Raw genomic sequence first — 19,326 nt, 5'->3', positions numbered from 1 at the left:
TCATTGTCCACTTTCAAGCTATACACAAAAGGTAGAACTAAGATTGGTGGAAGCAACTTATTTGAGGAGAGTTATCACTGGCACACATAATTATCCCCTTGCTTCTCCAAGGTGGTTCCCACCCAAGGTAAGTGAGGAGATCTTCAGAGAACCAGCTGGAGAATGTGTCCCCCTGGACTTTGGGGAATGGGAAACGGGAATACCAGAGGGTGTTCTCTTCCTAGAGAAGCTTGAAGCTGAGAGGCTATGAGGGGAGAGAGGCTACAGTGGGAGCAAACTGTCAGTTTTCCACTGGTCAAGCAAATATGTCACTTGACCTAAAGAGGAAAACTGGTCTTGAGTCATTCTGCTCAGGATTCCACCCAGAGAAGCAGATCACTAAAACCCGAGAGCTGTGGCTGTAGTTGTAAGAGAATCGTTGCCCATACCAGGCAATGTTGAATTAGGATGTTTTTAGTGAAGTAGGATCACTCAGAAACCCACAAAAGCACCCCTGCAAGAGAAAGACCTAGACTTTGGAGATGCACCATTTTCAGAGGGCAAAGCCTGATTACAACCCAAGGCACATCAGACTTTGTCCATTCTTCTCTAGTCCTTCCTTCCCCTATGTGCTTGATCTTGGAGGGAACAAAAATGGTGGCTCAAGAATGGGACAGCAGGTAGGCCAATGAAAAGAGAAGAAACCTATTATAATTCTCCCCTCCCTACGGCAGATTATTGACTATGAATTGATGGGGGGCAGGGAGAGCTTCGAATTGAATACAAGACTAAAGTTTAGACATTAGACTGCACTAGGTTTTACATTTTTACATATATCTGATACATATACATGTGCCTGGGTAACCCCCAACAAAGATACAAATAGAAAGCATTTCTAATAATCTAGAAAGATTTCTTATGCTTCCTCCAAGGCAAAGTTATCACTACTTTCACTTGTATCACAATGATGTAATTTTTCTTACCTTAAACTTCATATATATGAAGTCATAGATATGAACTCTGTGTCTGCCTTCATTTTTGCTCAATCATGTCTGAGAGAGTTAAATTTGTTTTCAGGTGGAGTAGTAGCTCATCTTTTCCAATTAAATTTTGTGCTCTATTATATGAACACTCTATCAGAATTTATCCATTCTCTCGATGATGGACATTTGAACCTTTCCATTTTGATCTATGAAAAAAAAAAAAAGTTGCTAAAACCTTCCTGAACTTGTCTTCTGGTGGACATATGCACTCATTTCTGTTGAGTAAATATCTGAGAGTAGAAGTGCTAAGTCATAGGATAGGCATATGTCCAGCATTAGTAGCTATTCCTAAACAGCTTATTAAAGTACTTGTAGCATTTTCTACTCCCATCAGCAATGTATGTGAATTTCAGTTAAGAGATGTCTGCATTAATACTTGATACAGACAATTTTTTCCAATTTTAGCCATTCTGATACATGTACACTGGTATCTCATTGTGGCTTTAATTTGCATTTTCCTAATGACTACTGAGTTCTTTTCCATATGCTTTTTGAAGATCTGGATATCTGCTTTTATGAAATGACTATTCAAATATTTGCCTTTTTCTTATTGTTACCTATATTTTTTATTGATTTGTATGAGCTACTTACATAGTCAGGATAGAAGTTGGATATCTGACAGATAATGTGCCTATTCTAAATATCTTCTCCAACTCTCATGGTTTCCTTTTATCCTCTTAATGGTGGTTTCTGTTGAACAGTGTTTTTAATTTTAATGAAGTCCAACTGATCGATCTTTCCATATACAGTTACATTTTTGTGACTTAAGAAAACATTCTATGTTTTCTTCTAATGGTTTGGACTTTTTAGCACCCAAAAGTGGCTGGAAGAACTATGGGCTCATCCTTAATCTCTTCCCCCTCCCCTGCTACATCTATACTCATCAAGGACTCCCTAGTTTACTTCTAAAATAATCAATTCATCTTTGCTTTTCATCGTTCCCACTGCCACCACTATACTCTAGGCCAATGTTCTTTTTCCCTTTGAATCACAACACAGCCTTCTCATTAGTCTCCACACCTCCAGTTCTGCTCTGCTCCCATCCATTTTCCAACTGCAGTCAAGGTGGCCTCTCTAAGTTAGTGATAGCTATGTCGTCTGCAGCACTAACTCTGTGCTTGGTAGTTTATAACCATGATCTCACTTCATGTTTATAACAACCTTAAGAGGGAGGTATTTTATTTCTCCTTCTGTTCAAATGGAGTCACTGAATCTTAAAGAGTAAGAGTACTTCCCCAAGGACATTTAGTAAAGAAAGAGTCTACAAACCTGATCAGATCACTCCCTCCATTTGTCTTTAAGTTCACTGAATGAACCAGGTTATTTCTCTGTGCTACGTCTCTCTGCATGCTGCTCCCTCTGCCTGGAACATATTTTCTCTACTCTTTAACCCCCAAACCCCTTTTTCCTGATATCTTATCTTTCAGACATTAGCACCCCTGAGATCCCTCAGAATTAAAGTCTCTACTTACGTACTCTCTAGTTTCCTAACTTCTCCTGTCATAGCATTTATCATATTTTATTTTAATATGTATTTAACTCTCTTCTCCTCTAAATGCAAATTCTGTAAGGGAAGGAGTGGTCTATCTTGCTTATTACTCTTCCTATGACACACACATAATACCTGACCTTCATCAAATATTAGTTAGGAGGCGTGCAGCAAATATTAGTCAAAGGAAAAAAATAGTGGCAAGACATTTTTGATTCGTCAGTTGTTTGGTAAGAAATACAACGAACCCACAAAACTGCAAAATAAACCATCTGATAGGTATTATAACTCTTTTATCAAAAAGCCCTCAGCCAGATCACCAGGAAAGTTATAAACTTGCTTGAAGTTCCTTGCGTGCAGTGTCTGTATCTTACCATTTCTGTGGTGCTTTCTATACAACGTACGTTTATTATATGACTGTCAAGCAGAATTGCTCACAGAGAGGCTTCTCTTTGGATGATCTTCCCCATCTATCACTACAAGCATAGTTCATGCCTCCCCTCACATGAAAATACAGATTGGTGTGGAGCCAGACTTCCTGTGCTCAAATTCTAGTTCCACCAGGTATATGACCTTGGCAAATGAATAAACCCTTATATACCTCAGTATCTTCTTCTGTAAAATGGAGATCGTAACTGTGCCTATTTCATAGGGTTGGTGCAAGGATTCAGTGGATTAATACAAAGTATTAGAACGGTGTTAGACATAGAGAAAGTACTATGATCGTGCTGCTGCTGCTGCTACTAGTTATACAGCAACTACTAATACCACTACCCCCGCACTGCCAGTGAAATGACTCCTCTTCTCTAAACTTCTTGAAAGCAAATGCATTAGTTCTCTGTTTACCTCCTTCCACACTGTCTCACACATCGTCGGCTTGAAATAAATATTCATTTGATAAACTGAGAGATTATTGTATTTCTAAAAAGAGCCAATGCCAGGCAGAGTCAAAGATTTCCTTTCAGGTGGTCAAAGGTACGCTGTTTATTCCAAGCTAAGTCAAAGTTGTGTTCTGTAAGTAAGCTGGAAGAACAGACTTTGGAAAGCTTTAGAAGAATTATTTTGATGGAGCCAATTAAAAAGGAACTGCTAAAGCAAAAGCACAGAGAGGATTAGGTCACTGATTCTTGCTTGCTTTCCCAAAATTCTGACAAGTGCACAGTTTAAGGGAAAAAAAAAATAAGCCAGTAAACAGTGGTAGCTGCTTCCATTTCCTTTTTAAATACTACTTTCATCAGACAGTAAGTATCCACTGAGGTAATGCCCCCAAAAAGCACTGGCCAGTCCTGGGCATCAACTAAAGACACGAGATCCATAAACTGAGTAAGGTATCGGGGTATCTATATTTCTACCTCTGATTATTATTCATTAGAGCTCAATATCCAGTAAATATAGAAAATATATAGTTCTACCAAAAATTATGACTCATTAATAATATCTTTTATACTCTAAGAAAGCACAAAGCAAAACACTATTTTATATTTATACAAACACTGAGTTCAGTCAATAGTAAGAATTAAGTCAAAGTTTGCTTCTTTTGCATCAAGAATCTCTATTTGCATTATTATTTTAAATTTTGATCTGGATGTCTATGCAAGATACAGTTAATTTACAGACATGATTTTTAAAATTACAAAGTATACATCAAAAAATTACTTAGTACCTTGCAGTTGATGGTGGCTGACTTTATGACTGCATTTAACATTAAAGTTTATCTCTTAAACTTAAAGCACTGTTAAATCATTAGATTCAGGCTCAAAAGTTTAATAAATCAGAATTTTCTTATTCTTGATAAATAATGCTTCATAATTATAACACTTAGTGTTATGGGCAGGATGGTCACCAAGTTATCAATATTTGAAAGTTCTGCTCAGGCTCCTTAGGGTGGGTTGATATACAGTTTCTATTTCTCGATATATAGCATTTTTATTTAAATGAAGCAATGGCTTCAGCACTCAAATTCTAGAGTCAGAGAGGTCCATTTCATTGAGTCTTGGCTCTATTACCTACTGGCCATGAGTTCTTAAGCAAGTTATTTAATGTCCCTATGTCTTCTTCAGTAAAACTCAGATAATACAGGTTTGCATCCATTCCCCAAAAATCTTGGAGCCAAATGGGTTTCTAAATAATATATCATATATAATATATACTAATAATATATTATTGATTATATATAATACATATGAACATGTATTAGTCTTTTCTATATATTACATACAATGTATATATTACACACACAAAACACACACACACACACACAAAGTATCCATTCTGCTGGGTTCTGAGGAAGCACTCTATAATCAAACCCATTATATATTTCTGAAACAACACACATTAGTATTCATATTTAGTGAAATAAATAAAGTAAAAAAAAAAGAAAAGTCTCATGTCATTTCAGATCAGATACTTCCCTGACCCAAACTCTTTTGATTCTGCTCTTGGTTTTCAGAACTTTTCTGTTTCTAACTGTGGACAAATAATCTTTCCTTCATGGGTTGTGGTAAGTATTAAATGGTAACGTGCATGGAGAGCACAAAGCCCATATTAAAGTCATATTTAGCTCTCAGTGTTGTCTCTGTCATCAAGAGTATTATAATTTTGACAAACTACAAAATACATTAAAGTGTTAAAAGTGATGATTGCTGACTGATGGAATCCCAAATGAATTTTATCTCATTATCTATAGCTTCCTATATTTTATGAATTCTATGTAATGGACACTTACTATTTTTAGAATAAAACAGCTTTATACAATTTAAGAGAATATTTATTCTGCCTTCATCTAAACGTATTTACTTTCTCAAGTCACTGTATTTCCTTCTAGATTTTCTTCATCTTGTGTTTTCTTCTATCACACAGATAAAAATTCTTCTGAGTTTCTGTGTTGAAAATGTTTTTGGGTTATAAATTCATTAGAGACAAAGAAACTTTATTCTTTGACTCCATAATCAGATTTTTTTTCTCTTCTGACCAACCAATAAGCATGGCTATTTTTGGGTACTCACACTAAAAACATGGTTTAGCTAATGTACAAGGTATTTCTTCAGTTCCTGAGTTACTGGAATAATGTATTTATAAATCTGTGAACTGTTTGATGTCATAAAAGTAAGATATCAGGATGAATACCAAAATTCTCACATTAATTCTAACAGTTATAGTCTTCTGCCTCCATAAAGAATATTTTAAACTTACAACAAAAAACTGAAACCAAATAACACGAGGCAAACAAAACAAAACAAAACAAAAACTTCCTTATTATTGTAGAGTACAGTGTTAGCCAATAGAGCTTTCTGCAAATGATGGAAATTTTCCACAGTCTGCACTATTCAATACAATAGCCACATGTAGCTATTAAACACTTGAAATGTGGCTAGTGCAACCAAGGGCCTCCATTTTAAATTTTATTTGATTTTCTAATTAATTTAAATGTAAATGTAATTAGCCACATGTGGTTAGTTACTAATGTATTGGATAGTGCAGGCCACAAAACTCCAGTTGTTTATGCAGTCCTTTTTAATGGAGACATTCACTGTCACTTCTATTTTAAAATGATTTGTAATGTTATCCATATGATGAAATTTGGGAGGTTTCTTCCTGTAATTTTACTTGGAAAGAATCATTGAAAATCAAATTGTCAGACCCTCCATGAATGAAAGTTTCTGCTTCATTGGGCTATGCTGGTGGCAGTTGGCTAAAGAATTTATACTTCATTCAATGTTTGTGCTTGTTTGTATCTATTCTCTGGTTCTTTATCTACCCCACATTACCAATTATGTCTAACAAATAAATATCGCCAAAGTGGCTTCAGGATGACAACAATTAAAAACAAAATAAAACAAAACAAAACTAACAACAGAACAACACAGTCAATTAATAAATGAACCTTCCATCAAAGAACAAGGCAAGTAACAAAGCCAATTAAAAAAAATCTCTCATAGTCCAAAGAAAAAAGCCCCTTTAAATTCTACCTCACTACACTGACCCTATTGCTCAGTATTAAAAACTTTACGCAATTTTTGGAAACATCCAGAAAGCTTCTGTTTCCGCAGTCATTATACTGCAGCTCACAATTAACACTGCTAGACTCCTTTCTAATCAATTATTCACTAAGATGTCTAGCATTTCTTTGGAGCCCCTTACCTCAACATCACAACGGTTTAAGAGATGACACATGTCTGTGTACTTTTCAGAATAAAAGACAGACTTTAAGCAAGTTTTAACACTAAATGAGAACAAGGGTAAGAGAAGAGAAATCAACCCTTTTAGTCAAAGTTGAGCTTCCAGCGAGCTGCAGGCAGTGCACAGCATGACGGAATCTGGCTCCAGAAAGTGCCCATGTGTTGACAGCTGAGTAAGAGTTTGAAGGCTTAATGGTACAAATGTTCTGTCAATGGTACTGTGACACAGGGTTTTACTTCACCAGAACTGCCAAAATCTCCAAAGCTGTTGACAACCAGCGATGGGAAATTAATTCACTCTAGGCTTTGACATTAAATTAGCAAGTTATTATATTTACAAGTTATTTATATTATATTTACATATATTTACAAGCCCTGACTTGATTAGCTGAAGAAAACAAAGGATCCTTTGGTCCAGCCTATAACTTTAAAGGAGTAAGACCTAAAGACCATAAAATATACACTAAACACACTAAATACACTAGATACTAAATTAGGATTGTGTAACATTTTTCTAAATTTTTTATTTCTTTTCAGCGTAACAGTATTCATTGTTTTTGCACCACACACAGTGCTCCATGTAATCCATGCCCTCCTTAATACCCACTACCTGGTTCCCCCAACCTCCCACCCCCCCACCCCTTCAAAACCCTCAGATTGTTTTTCAGAGTCCATAGTCTCTCATGGTTCACCTCCCCTTCCAATTTCCCTCAACTCCATTCTCCTCTCCATTTCCCTTTGTCCTCCATGCTATTTGTTATGCTCCACAAATAAGTGAAACCATATGATAATTGACTTCCTCTGCTTGACTTATTTCACTCAGCATAATCTCTTCCAGTCCCGTCCATGTTGCTACAAAAGTTGGGTATTCATCCTTCCTGATGGAGGCATAATACTCCATAGTGTATATGGACCACATCTTCCTTATCCATTTGTCCGTTGAAGGGCATCTTGGTTCTTTCCACAGTTTGGCGACCGTGGCCATTGGTGCTATAAACATTGGGGTACAGATGGCCCTTCTTTTCACTACATCTGTATCTCTGGGGTAAATACCCAGTAGTGCAATTGCAGGGTCATAGGGAAGTTCTATTTTTAATTTCTTGAGGAATCTCCACACTGTTCTCCAAAGTGGCTGTAACACTTTGCATTCCCACCAACAGTGTAAGAGGGTTCCCCTTTCTCCACATCGTCTCCAACACATGTTGTTTCTTGTCTTGCTAATTTTGGCCATTCTAACTGGTGTAAGGTGGTATCTCAATGTGGTTTTAATTTGAATCTCCCTGATGGCTAGTGATAATGAACATTTTTTCATGTGTCTGATATTATGTAACATTTTAATCAAGTACAAATTCAACTTATGTCATGGGTGAGAGATCTCTAAAAGGAAAGTTTCCCCTAAAGTATGAATACTCAAAATAATCTGGGAGTAAATTAGAATCAGTAACACATAGCTCCTTCCAATGTCTAGAATAACATGTAAATATAAAGATACTTCAGTCTATAAAATTACTTCCATTGCCAACATTCAGTAGTTTTGGAACTCTAAAGATTTTCTTAGGCACCTCAGTTTGTTGTTTTTTGATGTTTGTTTGTTTTTAAATTTAATTTTTTTTTTCAGTGTTCAAAAATTCTTTGTTTATGCACCACACACAATGCTCCAAGCAATATGTGTCTCCTTAACTGATACCCACCATCAGGCTCAGGCAACCCACCACCACCCTCCACTCCAAAACCCTGTTTGTTTCCCAGAGTCCACAGTCTCTCATGGTTTGTCTCCCCCTCTGATTTCCTCCAACTCACTTTTCCTCTCCAGCTCCTAATGTCCTCTGTGTTATTCCTTATGCTCCACATGTAAGTGAAACCATATGATAATTGACTCTCTCTGCTTGACTTATTTCATTCAGCACAATCTCTTCCAGTCTTGTCCATGTTTATACAAAAGTTGGGTATTCATCCTTCCTAATGGAGGCATAATATTCCATTGTATATATGAACCATATCTTCTTTATCCATTCATCTGTTGAAGGGCATCTTGGTTCTTACCACAGTTTGGCGACTGTGGACATTGCTGCTAGGAACATTGGGGGCAGATGGCCCTTCTCTTCACAACATCTGTATCTTTGGGGTAAATACCCAGTACTGCAATTGCAGGGTCATAGGGTAGCTCTACTTTTAATTTCTTAAGGAATTTCCACACTGTTTTCCAAAGTGGCTATACCAGCTTGCTTTCCCACCAACAGTGGAAGAGGGTTCGCCTTTCTCCACATTCTCTCCAACACTTGTTTTTTACTGTCTTGTTGATTTTGGCCATTCTAACTGGTGTTAAGGTGGTATCTCAATGTGGTTTTGATTTGACTCTCCCTGACTGCTAATGAAGATGAACATTTAACCATGTGTCTGTTAGCCATTTGTAGGTATTCTTTGAAGAAGAGTCTGTTGATGTCTTCTGCCCATTTTTTGATGTGATTATCTGTTTTGTGTGTATTGAGTTTGATAAGTTCTTTATAAATCTTGGATATCAGCCCTTTGTCTGTAGTGTCATTTGTGAATATCTTCTCCCATTCTGTGGGTTTGCCTCTTTGTTTTGTTGACTGTTTCCTTCACTGTGCAGAAGCTTTTGATCTTGATGAAGTCCCAAAAGTTCATTTTTGCTTTTGTTTCCTTTACCTCTGGAGACAGGTCTCCAAATGAAAGAATTTGGTGTGGCCGATGTCAAAGAAGTTACTGCCTATGTTCTCCTCTAGGATTTTGATAGATTCCTGCCTTATATTGAGGTCTTTTATCCATTTTGAGTTTATCTTTGTGTATGGTATAAGAGAATGGTTGAGTTTCATTTTTTTATACATAGCTGTCCAATTTTCCCAGCACCGTGTATTGAAGAGACTTTTTTTTTGTCCACTGTATACAAAAAGACGGAAAAGCATTCCATGCTCATGGATCAGAAGAATAAACATTGTTAAAATGTCTATACTGCCTAGCGCAATCTATACTTTCAATGCCATTCCGATCAAAATTCCACTGGCATTTTTCAAAGAGCTGGAACAAACAATCCTAAAATTTGTATGGAACTAGAAGAGACCCCGAATTGCTAAGGAAATGTTGAAAAAGAAAAAGAAAACTGGAGACATCAAGTTGTCTGATTTTAAGCTTTACTACAAGGTTGTGATCACCAAGACAGCATGGTACTGGCACAAAAACAGACACATTGACCAGTGGAACAGAGTACAGAGCCCAGATATGGACCCTCATCTCTACGGGTCAAATAATCTTTGACAAAGCAGGAAAAAATATCCAGTGAAATAAAGGCACCTCAGTTTTAAGTAAATAGTGACAAGTTATTTTGAAAGCTACGTAGCCTACACTAGCCCTTGTCTTGTCTTGCATACCTGCAGAACGTATCAGGGGCACTTATTCTGTGACTTAGCAGTGTCTTCTATTAAGACTTACTATTCATGACTATTATTGCAAAAATGAAGTAGCAAGCCACTGGGGAGAAGAACCACCTCTCTCACATATTCCTCCAGCAGGTGTGCTGTATTAGTTAAGACCATGGACACTGGAATCACACGTCCTGGGTTCAAATGCTGCTCTGCCACTTAATATCTATGTGACTGTATTGAAGCTATCTAATCTCCCTGGGCCTCGGTTTCCAGAAAAGGATAACCATGGTACCTACATACTTTAGTGTTATCACAAGAATTAAATATATTTACCCATGCTAAATGCACAGTAGTTCCTGGTACTTGGTAAGCATGCAAAAAATACTGGTTAACATATTATTATTAGTTTTTGAACAGATAGTTTAAAAATAATAAAACAGCTTCATTTTTAAACATCAGATATCAAGGTAAATAGAGAGAAAAAAGGCTGATAAAGCAAACGGGGTTATCCTCTTTGGAATATACCTTTGCTGGTAATATTGACACCTAAATTCTTCCATCCTAAATGATGTTTCTATGAACCCTCACCATTTGATTCATATAACATGAGGGCTCCACAGCAGACAAATGAGGCTTATTCCTAAGGCCTGATTACCGATAGAACATAAAATGAGTAATGTTAGAGGCATTATCTTTGTTATTACAGCGAATGATTTATTCTGTAACATAGCTCAGGGATCCCAATATTAACATATCTCACAGCAATCAATCATATTCAATCTTGACTTTCAAATCTTTGGAAAACATCAAATGATACTCCTAAGCGTACAGCTTAATTGTATAGACTGCTGATGTGGACAATAATGCCATTAGTGGGGCCCAAAAAGCTAAATCAGCAGTACTGAATATGAAAATGAAAGAGGTTGGAGTTCTGAAGAAAAAGAGTTAACCCACCAATTTAAACAAGATAAAAACACTAAAAATAATTTGCAGAACAGTGGTCCTCATGCCTCTAATAAACATGCGTCAGAATAAACAAAATCACGGAAGTAGAAAGTAAAAAAAAAAAAAAAGTCAATTAAAATAAAGTCACAGGGTGCAGTAGAGAATTATTTCTGGCAGTTATTTGATATAATATGGTTAATACTTCTAGTCAGTCAAATTAACACAATTTTGCCACTGTAGATTTACAGTCACAAAATGCACACTTCCAAGAGGCTTGTTCCAAGAATCAGAGTAACAAATTCTTTTCAGACAGAACAACTTAACCATTTTGTTCAGAATGTAAGTTATGAAAGAGAAATCATCCCTCAGAACCAAATTAATTTGCTCTCCATTCACAGTTGGCCATCTTTTCCCTCCTTGACTTCCCCTTCAAAGTCCTTGAATAGAAACCAGGCCATTTATCGCTCCATTTGTATCAACAGATATGCTTTTATTTCTTATCGGTCTGCCTATTCGTATCATGTGTACTCCACCATGTTATTGATTGAAAGAAGCTCAGGCAAGGTGGTGTCAGCTTCTATTCCTAAAGGGAGTCCCCTGAGCAGATTGGTGAAGCACTTAAGGTCAAGTCAGAATTGTCTGTTTCTATATTAAAACTGCAAGGGCACAAAGAAAAATGTAGAACTCCCAAGCATGCAAAACAAATACCAGCATTCAGCCGTTTTTGTTTTTATCCTCACCCACAGAGCGCAGAGGGCTCTTTGCCACTTTTCATGGTAAAAAAGTTAGCTTTGTAGAAAGAAAAATTATTTTAAACCATTCTTCTTACTCTCTGCACTTTCTTCTTACACTTTCTTTTCTCTCACTTATTTATCTTTCCAAAAGGTTACTCCAAAATGAGAGAAATCATAATGCAAATAAAGTCACTAAGTCACATCATCGCTAGGGAGAAACGATCTAGTAACTACCCTCAAAGGTTAATTTGGCATTTTCCTGATGACTTGTGAGGTAGTCTGTACACTTGGCAAAGGAGAAAATAAAGTTAGCCACATTTGCCTGCTATGTGCTTAACACCAAAAAATTCCTTAGATCTGGTTTATAGGAAGAACCTTAAAATTCACTCATCACACACCTTCCTGAGCACATTATATGTGCAGCGCTTTTTCTGGAACTAGGTTTCAAAGATGGATCCAATGTGCTTGCCCTCAGGGAATTCACAATTCACTATTTTACAGCATAAAATGTGCTGTGATAGGACATGAATAACCTGTCAAAGGACAGAACAACATGTCATGGCATAAAGAGCTTACAAGTTAGACAGATGGGGGCTCAGATGCCTTTCACTGCATATTGGGGGACTCCTGGAAAAGGCACCCACTTTCTTGAGCTTCATTTCAGCCACATAAAATATAGACATAGTGTTATTTACCTTACAGGGTACCCTTGATAGATGGTTAAGAGTTTGTTTCCCTCCTTGCATACAAATCAACGACAATTCTTTGGTCTAAGGGCAGTGAAGATAATGGGAGAAGGGGCCAAAGAAAGGGCAGAGTTGAGGCTGGGCTTTGTAGAATAAGTTGGGTTTCAACAGAGAAGAATAGGAAGTAAGAGATTCTCAGCAAAGGGACCATTATGAGGAAAAAAATGAAGCTATAAAAAGTACATGGTTAAAAGAAAAAAAAAAAAAAAAGCACATGGTGTACCCAGAGGAAGCAGACTGTTGTGGTTAACAGTTGGAATTATGAGGTCAGCCTGACCGAGCTGGGATCATGTTGCCTACTAAGGTCACAGTAACTTGCTTATCTAGCAGGTCACCTTTCTTGTATTTTGCCCACATGACAGTACCCAAGTCATAGGGGGTATTAAGGATTGAATGGAGATGATGTGTCTTAAAACAGGGACTCATACGTAATAAATGTTTTTGCTAGTCTAGATCATTGAGGATGGCTCTAAAATAAGGAAAACAGAAGAACTGTGGGTCATCAGAGTGGTATTTCTCATCTGCCTTTTGAATCAGTATTTAGTTAGTGAGTACTCTGGATTCAGTATTTTACCGCAAATGGGTGACTTGGTTACTTTGATCACACTACACTATGTCTCTTCCCACTGCTAAATATATTCTGGTCCAGTGGTTCTTAAACCTGGGTGTGTATCAGGACCCCCAATCTGATAAGAAATAGCATCTCTTGGGTCTAAATCTAGAGATTCTTACTCAAGAATTCAGTTTTTACTCCTTAAATTTTTAAGGTGGAGCTGAGAAACCTACATTTTTTTTAAAAAAAGTTTTTATTTATTTATTTGACAGAGAGAGACACAGAGAAAGAGGAAGCACAAGCAGGGGGAGTGGGAGAGGGAGAAGAGGGCTTCCCAAAGAGCAGGAAGCCCGATGCAGGGCTCCATCCCAGGATCCATCCCAGGATCACGACCTGAGCCAAAGGCAGATGCTTAATGACTGAGCCACCCAGGTGTCCTGAGAAACCTCCATTTTTAAAAAAGCTTCTCCAGTGGTTCTCACGAACAGCCAAATTTGAAAATCTCCATTATAGTCTACTCAGAAGCCAGGTCAATATGCTTTTCTTACTTACCCACTGAAGAAAATACCATCTAGCTTATCTAATAATAACAGATTCACAAAAGCACTAGCTTCCCTTTTATTTTTAATTTTTAAAAAAAAACCACTTCATTCAAAGAAGGCATTAGTAAGATTATAACTTCTTTCTTAATTAGTTACTAGAGCATTTTGCAAGGATGATGGCATAACAGAGCAAGAAAAGACAGAGAGGCAAGTTAACTTTTCATCAAACATTAAAAAAGGATTATTACTTGCTGGGATTAAACATTACAACACTGCCAAAACAAGCTGTTTTACAATTATTTACTCTATTCTCAGTTACATTTAGCAATGCAAATGATGAATGATAAATCCAAGTAATTCATCTCAGTTTCAGTATCATTATGAGGAAGAACTAAATTTTGATTTTGCCAGACTCTGTTTGTTCGTTCAGAAGGTCTGTCTTAAAGAATATCAATCAGTCATCTCAGAGTCCTGTTTGCTTCGCAAAGTAATTGTTTATTTTATTAAAATCATTTACAGCTCCTTAGTATACCTAAGAGTTTGCTAATCACTATTTGACAGGAAGTGTGAGAGGAAAAATATCCCTGAGGTTATAATATAAAAATAATTTTACGTGATTTATAAACAAATTCAAGGGCAGGACAAAACATAAGGGCTGACAAGGTAAGACTAGGTCAAGAAGTGCCATTAGAATCTAAAAAATGAAACAAACGAAGAAACAAACAAACAGAAAGCAGAATCAGACCTACAAATACAGGGAACAAACTAATGTTTGCCAGGGAAGGGGGCAATAGGAGGATAAGCAAAATGGATGAGGGGAGAGGGAGATACATTCTTCCAGTCATGGAATGAGTGAGTCAGGGGGAATAAAAGGCACAGCATAGGGAATATAGTCAATAGTATTGTAAGAGCCTTCTATGGTAACAGATGGTAACTACACTTACGGTGATAGATAATCAGGTGATAAAATCAATAGGATGTATGGACTGGTTACCTGTGGGAAGTGAGGGCAACGGATGAAGCAAAAATTTCCACAAGGTTATCCCCTAGAAAAATGGGTAAACTGTAACGTTATTCATTGGCCTTGAATTCTAACGGACCTGGGTTTGGATGTGGCTTCTCCATTTTGTATTTTAAGGCTTTGGGCAAATTATTTAATCTCTCTGAAATTTACACAAAATGGAGACAATAGTACTTCACAGAATTAGTAAAGAGATTACTTCTTATGCCAAAGGAGGGCATAAAAATGCACTTCCTTATCAACAATTTATCAGGAGTACTATCTGCTTAGCCATAGAAAAGATTATAATAATTTATATCTGATCAAAATGTCATTAGTGTTCTCTCTCTCTTTCCCTTCCTCCCCCCCCCCCCTCCTCCTTTTGTTCTTTCTCTCTTGTTTCAGAAAACATGGGGGAATGATGATAACATTCTGGTCTTTGATAAAAACAGAATTCACAATCTAGCCTAATTTCCTAATCCACAGAAACTGTCTCACAGAGATGACCCAATCTTTCTTTTGAGTGAGTGCAGATGCCTTCCTTGAAGGGCACAATCAAGCAAGATTACTGGGGCACCAAGGATAGCCTACGCTGGAACGACTTCCTGAATTTCCAGAAAAGAAATGCAATTACATCGTAACACTATATCTACACTATAGAGTACATGAAAAAAGGAAAGGTTTTCAGTAATTCCATGCTGCAAGGGTTTCGTGATACCTTTGTTTTCTAGTCTGAAGATTGCTTGGAGATAAGAGTAAAATAAATGGGGTTTAGACAACTCTAGAGAATACAGATTAAGACAGAAAAAAATGCCAAAGCAAATAAGCCTAAAGTCATTTAACCAAAGCAATGCCTGTTGATTGATTTATATTTGGTTTTATAATAGGATTGCACACAGAGTCCACAGTGCCTAACTTCCTGCACTTCACATTTTAGCCCTATCCTTGGCAACTGAAAGCCCAATGGGAAGGTTGATGATAGAAGATCAGATAATCTGCAAAGCAGATAATCTGCTTCTCACAATTGAGTATTAGAACAGTCTAGTAGGCCACCTGAGCCCCTATAATATACCCTTTCCAGGCCCACAAACAGAGCCTTTCAGGTTATTGACCCAAGCCCAGAGGCATCATGGAGGCTCACAATTAAAAGGCTTTGACCCAACTTCTGACCTCAGTGTCCGCTTCCTGTGGAGAGTGTCTGAACTGGTCTAACAGAATTGCAGATTTAGGAACGCTGCCCACATTACTTTCAATCTACCTTCTAGCTCACAAAACCATTAAGGTCCCATTTGTTCAGATATATGTTGGTGCAACAGCTCAAAACAGTTCATATTAGTCTTTGTTACACAGACGGCTATGATGTTCTCAAAAATTACTTATCTCTTCTATCAAAAGTGACAATATTTATTTTAAAACATGAAACACATGTGTTTGCAGCTTTAGCTCTGTGCCTAATTACTGAATACCACATCTTTATTGATGCAGATTTATCAGAAGCCTCAGCAAGATCAGAGTCATAAACAGGTCTTTGAGAAACCAGACCTCCAGTAACCTTAATATTGTAATTGCTGTTGCTCACACAATAAACATATATTCGAAAGTAGGAGAGCTGGCCTAAAATGAAGCAAATATTTTATTTCATTCAATTGCCAGTGAAATGGCCTGAAGAGCTGAGAAGCTCAGAAAAATGAGACACCTGCTTCTTCAGAGATGGAAACCCCAATCCTGACAACCCCTCAGTCAGAAGAAAAAACTTTAAATGGACAACGTTGATGGACAAAGCAATTAAGGACTTTGTTCTAATCCGTTTATTCCTGTGCACATTTTTTACTCTCTCCAAAGAGCACAGCCATAAGAGACTGTACATTTTCACTGGTATCTCCAGACCATCTCTACCACTGAATATTGACTCAGATAATGCTTCTAGGTGAGAAATGTAAAAATCCTGATAGCTTGAAGACTGGCCTCAGTTCTTGTCAAATTCTGCAGTTCAGAGTTCACTCAGTGATTCACACTACACAAATACCTACTTGCCAAATAACTGTCAATGTGTGTGTGTGTGTGTGGTGTGTGTATAAACCTACAAGTAAGCAAAAGAGAGCTAACCTCTTATGTCTTACAAAGCATCTGGAGCAAACTTTGATATCCATGGGAAGAAAACCACCCAAAGGATGTAAGTTTCAGATACAAGTACATAATTGGCCAAATAAAAGTATACTCCATCAACTATCATTTCTCCAGGTCAATCTACATTCTACAATCTACAATCCTATCAGAAGCAGAAAAACAAAATCACCAGCAATAATAAAAAAAAATAAGAAAATGAGAACCCAGATCTTTCAGGCATATGTGAATTTTCAGACAAGGCACATAAGATGCCTAAGTTAACCATGTCCTCACTGATAAGTAACAAAATGGTAGCAGGTTTGTGACGGCATGTTAATTATACTTGCCAAAGGGTGATTATGTAATGTCTGGGGAAGCAGAGAGTTTGTTCTATAAAAGTTACTTGACATTAATATGAAAATCACTACATTTACGTTATGTGTTTTATTATTTTCAAATCAGACAGATTCTGCCAGCATTACTTTTTAGTTTTAAAGCAATTCAATTTACAGCCTATACTTAGCTTCAATTCAATTAATACTTTTGAGTACCTACAATGTGCACAGCATTAAATTAGTTACTGCTAAAGGGTACAGTGATGAATTGCATCACAATTCAAAATATAGAAAATCTTTTAAAAATCCATTTGATTCTTCTTTATAATTATTACAACAGTACACAGAAATATGTAAACTACTAACTTTATATCATATTATATTTGAGGTTTTTTCCCCTCTTTTCCCTTTTGTAGCAGTACTAACAACCACATTCAGGAAATAAAGTAATCAATATACTCACAAAACATACAATTACCTAATACATTGTTCATCTCAAGTCCCAAAATTTCAAAAACTAGATAATGTAAACAGATAAAGACTGAAACATTATTTAATTTAAACAGTTCCAGAATCCCTAAAAAGTGAAGGAAGTCTTGGCCTTCGTTTTGGAGAACTTTTCAATGTATACCGGACTACTCTTTCATAACTGGACTTTTATCAGCAGATCCAGATTTTGTTGGACCTGAAGGTTACACAGTTTAGGGGCTCTTCTGTAAGAAAGGAATCCAAATTAATCCCAGGGCCTCTTCAAAGCGGCCCATGTGATGATGGAGCCCTAAAGCTTCAGCTTCATTAGCTTCTGAACAAATCCATCTCTGGTTTGCAGCCATCAGTAACAAGCTTTCATTAACGACATGATGTAAAACAGAGCAACAAGTATCTGAAACTTAAGTTGGGGCGGAAATATATTTCTCTGAAACTTAATTATAGGAGCTATGTGGACTTTTGTGAAAATGAGTTCCTAAGGCACCTCCCAGAAACCTACTCTAACATTACCATGCACAGCATCAGGAGGAGACTCAAGGTTAATCACTCATTTCCCTTTTCAATCTGTCTCAATTACTGTTATGGGAGGCCTCAATTAGTCATTCTCATTTTCTCCAGGGATAGGGAGAGATTGCAGATAACTCATCCCAAATAGACTTCGAAATCTGAATCTCTCCACCCTGCTAAAGAAAAATCTTCACCAGAGAAAAGGAAGATTTGCTGTCATCCTCTCCCTACTCCGTCAATGCCACTCTTTCATCAGACAAAAAGAAGTCGTAAGTCTTCTGGGATGCAAGGCCTTCTTTTCCCTGCCCCCCAAGGAGCATGTTCTGTCAGCCCAAGATAGCCCTAGGCAACTATTCTTAAAACTACCCTTGGAAGGCCCTTTCCAGAAGCTAGCCCCTGAGACAGACAACCGTATTATCAATCATGGAGACAGCATTTATGCTTTCTTTCTATTCCTGTTGTCTACTTGTCCCAAGACTGCTTAGCTCTAGAATCTAAAAATCTGCAAAGAGAGACATTCAATTACTTTTTAAGAAGCAGGTGTGGTATCAATAGTTTACGAAAGACTACATAGAAAAATAATGATTTCTAAACCTACAAAGAGTAATGCTTCTTAACATAGACAAAGCATCAATCTCTAAACTCATGGGATAAGAAAAAAATTCTAACCCAACAAAAGGCTTTGTTACAAAGGTTGAGTTTTAATCTTTGCAAAAAAATCTAAGTCTAGGTACTGCTCTCATGATGTGGAGATTACACACATGTGCTTCTATGGCCATAGTATTAAAAAATGAATTCGTCAAGATTTCTAGTTACGTTGGCATTTCAGTAATTGTTTATTCTCCCATGGAAGGACTAAATTTGCTCAAGGACTGTATGAAGTGGTTTATTTCCCAACAGTCATTTCTTCCTCTGTCCTAACTGCACTCTCTGCTCACTGTACTTAAACCACAGAGCAGTTAACTAGTTCTCAGGACTGTTTCACCCAAAGACTATAAACTCCTGAGGGCTGGCTGGGGGAGCACTGGGGCTGTTTTCATTTTTGTATCCTTAGAGATGAGTGGAGCACTGATACATAGCAGGCACTCAGTGAGTGGACTTATTGAATAAGAGCGTGAAATGGGTAATGTTAAATGGTGAGATTTATGTATTTTAAAAATTGACTTTGAATTGTGCTCTTCAAATAAGTAGGAAAGGCAGGGGGCCTAGCAGTCTAAGAATTAACATAGCATATTGAAAATTTTTAAAAGCTACTGTATAAAGAGCTGTATAAAAGATGCTCACATTGGAACCAAGCAGT

The 19,326-nt window shown here is 37.1% G+C and overlaps 1 protein-coding gene and 1 long non-coding RNA gene across 8 annotated transcripts in view; one reads left to right on the top strand and one right to left on the bottom strand.

Moving 5' to 3' along the window:
* SLC10A7 (solute carrier family 10 member 7) overlaps positions 1-19,326 on the bottom strand; it is a 251,975-nt gene that overhangs the window by 99,204 nt on the left and 133,445 nt on the right. The window lies entirely within an intron of this gene.
* The window catches only part of LOC309863439, a 92,092-nt gene that overhangs the window by 65,203 nt on the left and 7,563 nt on the right, over positions 1-19,326 (top strand). Inside the window, exon 12 of one of the 2 annotated variants that reach the window (XR_014311047.1) lies at positions 4,961-5,011. The exons of the other annotated variant lie outside the window; for it this stretch is intronic. This is a non-coding gene — a long non-coding RNA (uncharacterized lncRNA). The remainder of the gene's footprint in view (positions 1-4,960; positions 5,012-19,326) is intronic. 2 annotated transcript variants of the gene reach the window in all.

The sequence above is a fragment of the Mustela nivalis genome (assembly GCF_964662115.1).
Source record: "Mustela nivalis genome assembly, chromosome: 4".
Lineage (NCBI taxonomy): Eukaryota > Metazoa > Chordata > Mammalia > Carnivora > Mustelidae > Mustela > Mustela nivalis.
The sequence above is the reverse complement of the archived record's forward strand: the minus strand, read 5'-3'. Positions and strand labels throughout refer to the sequence as shown.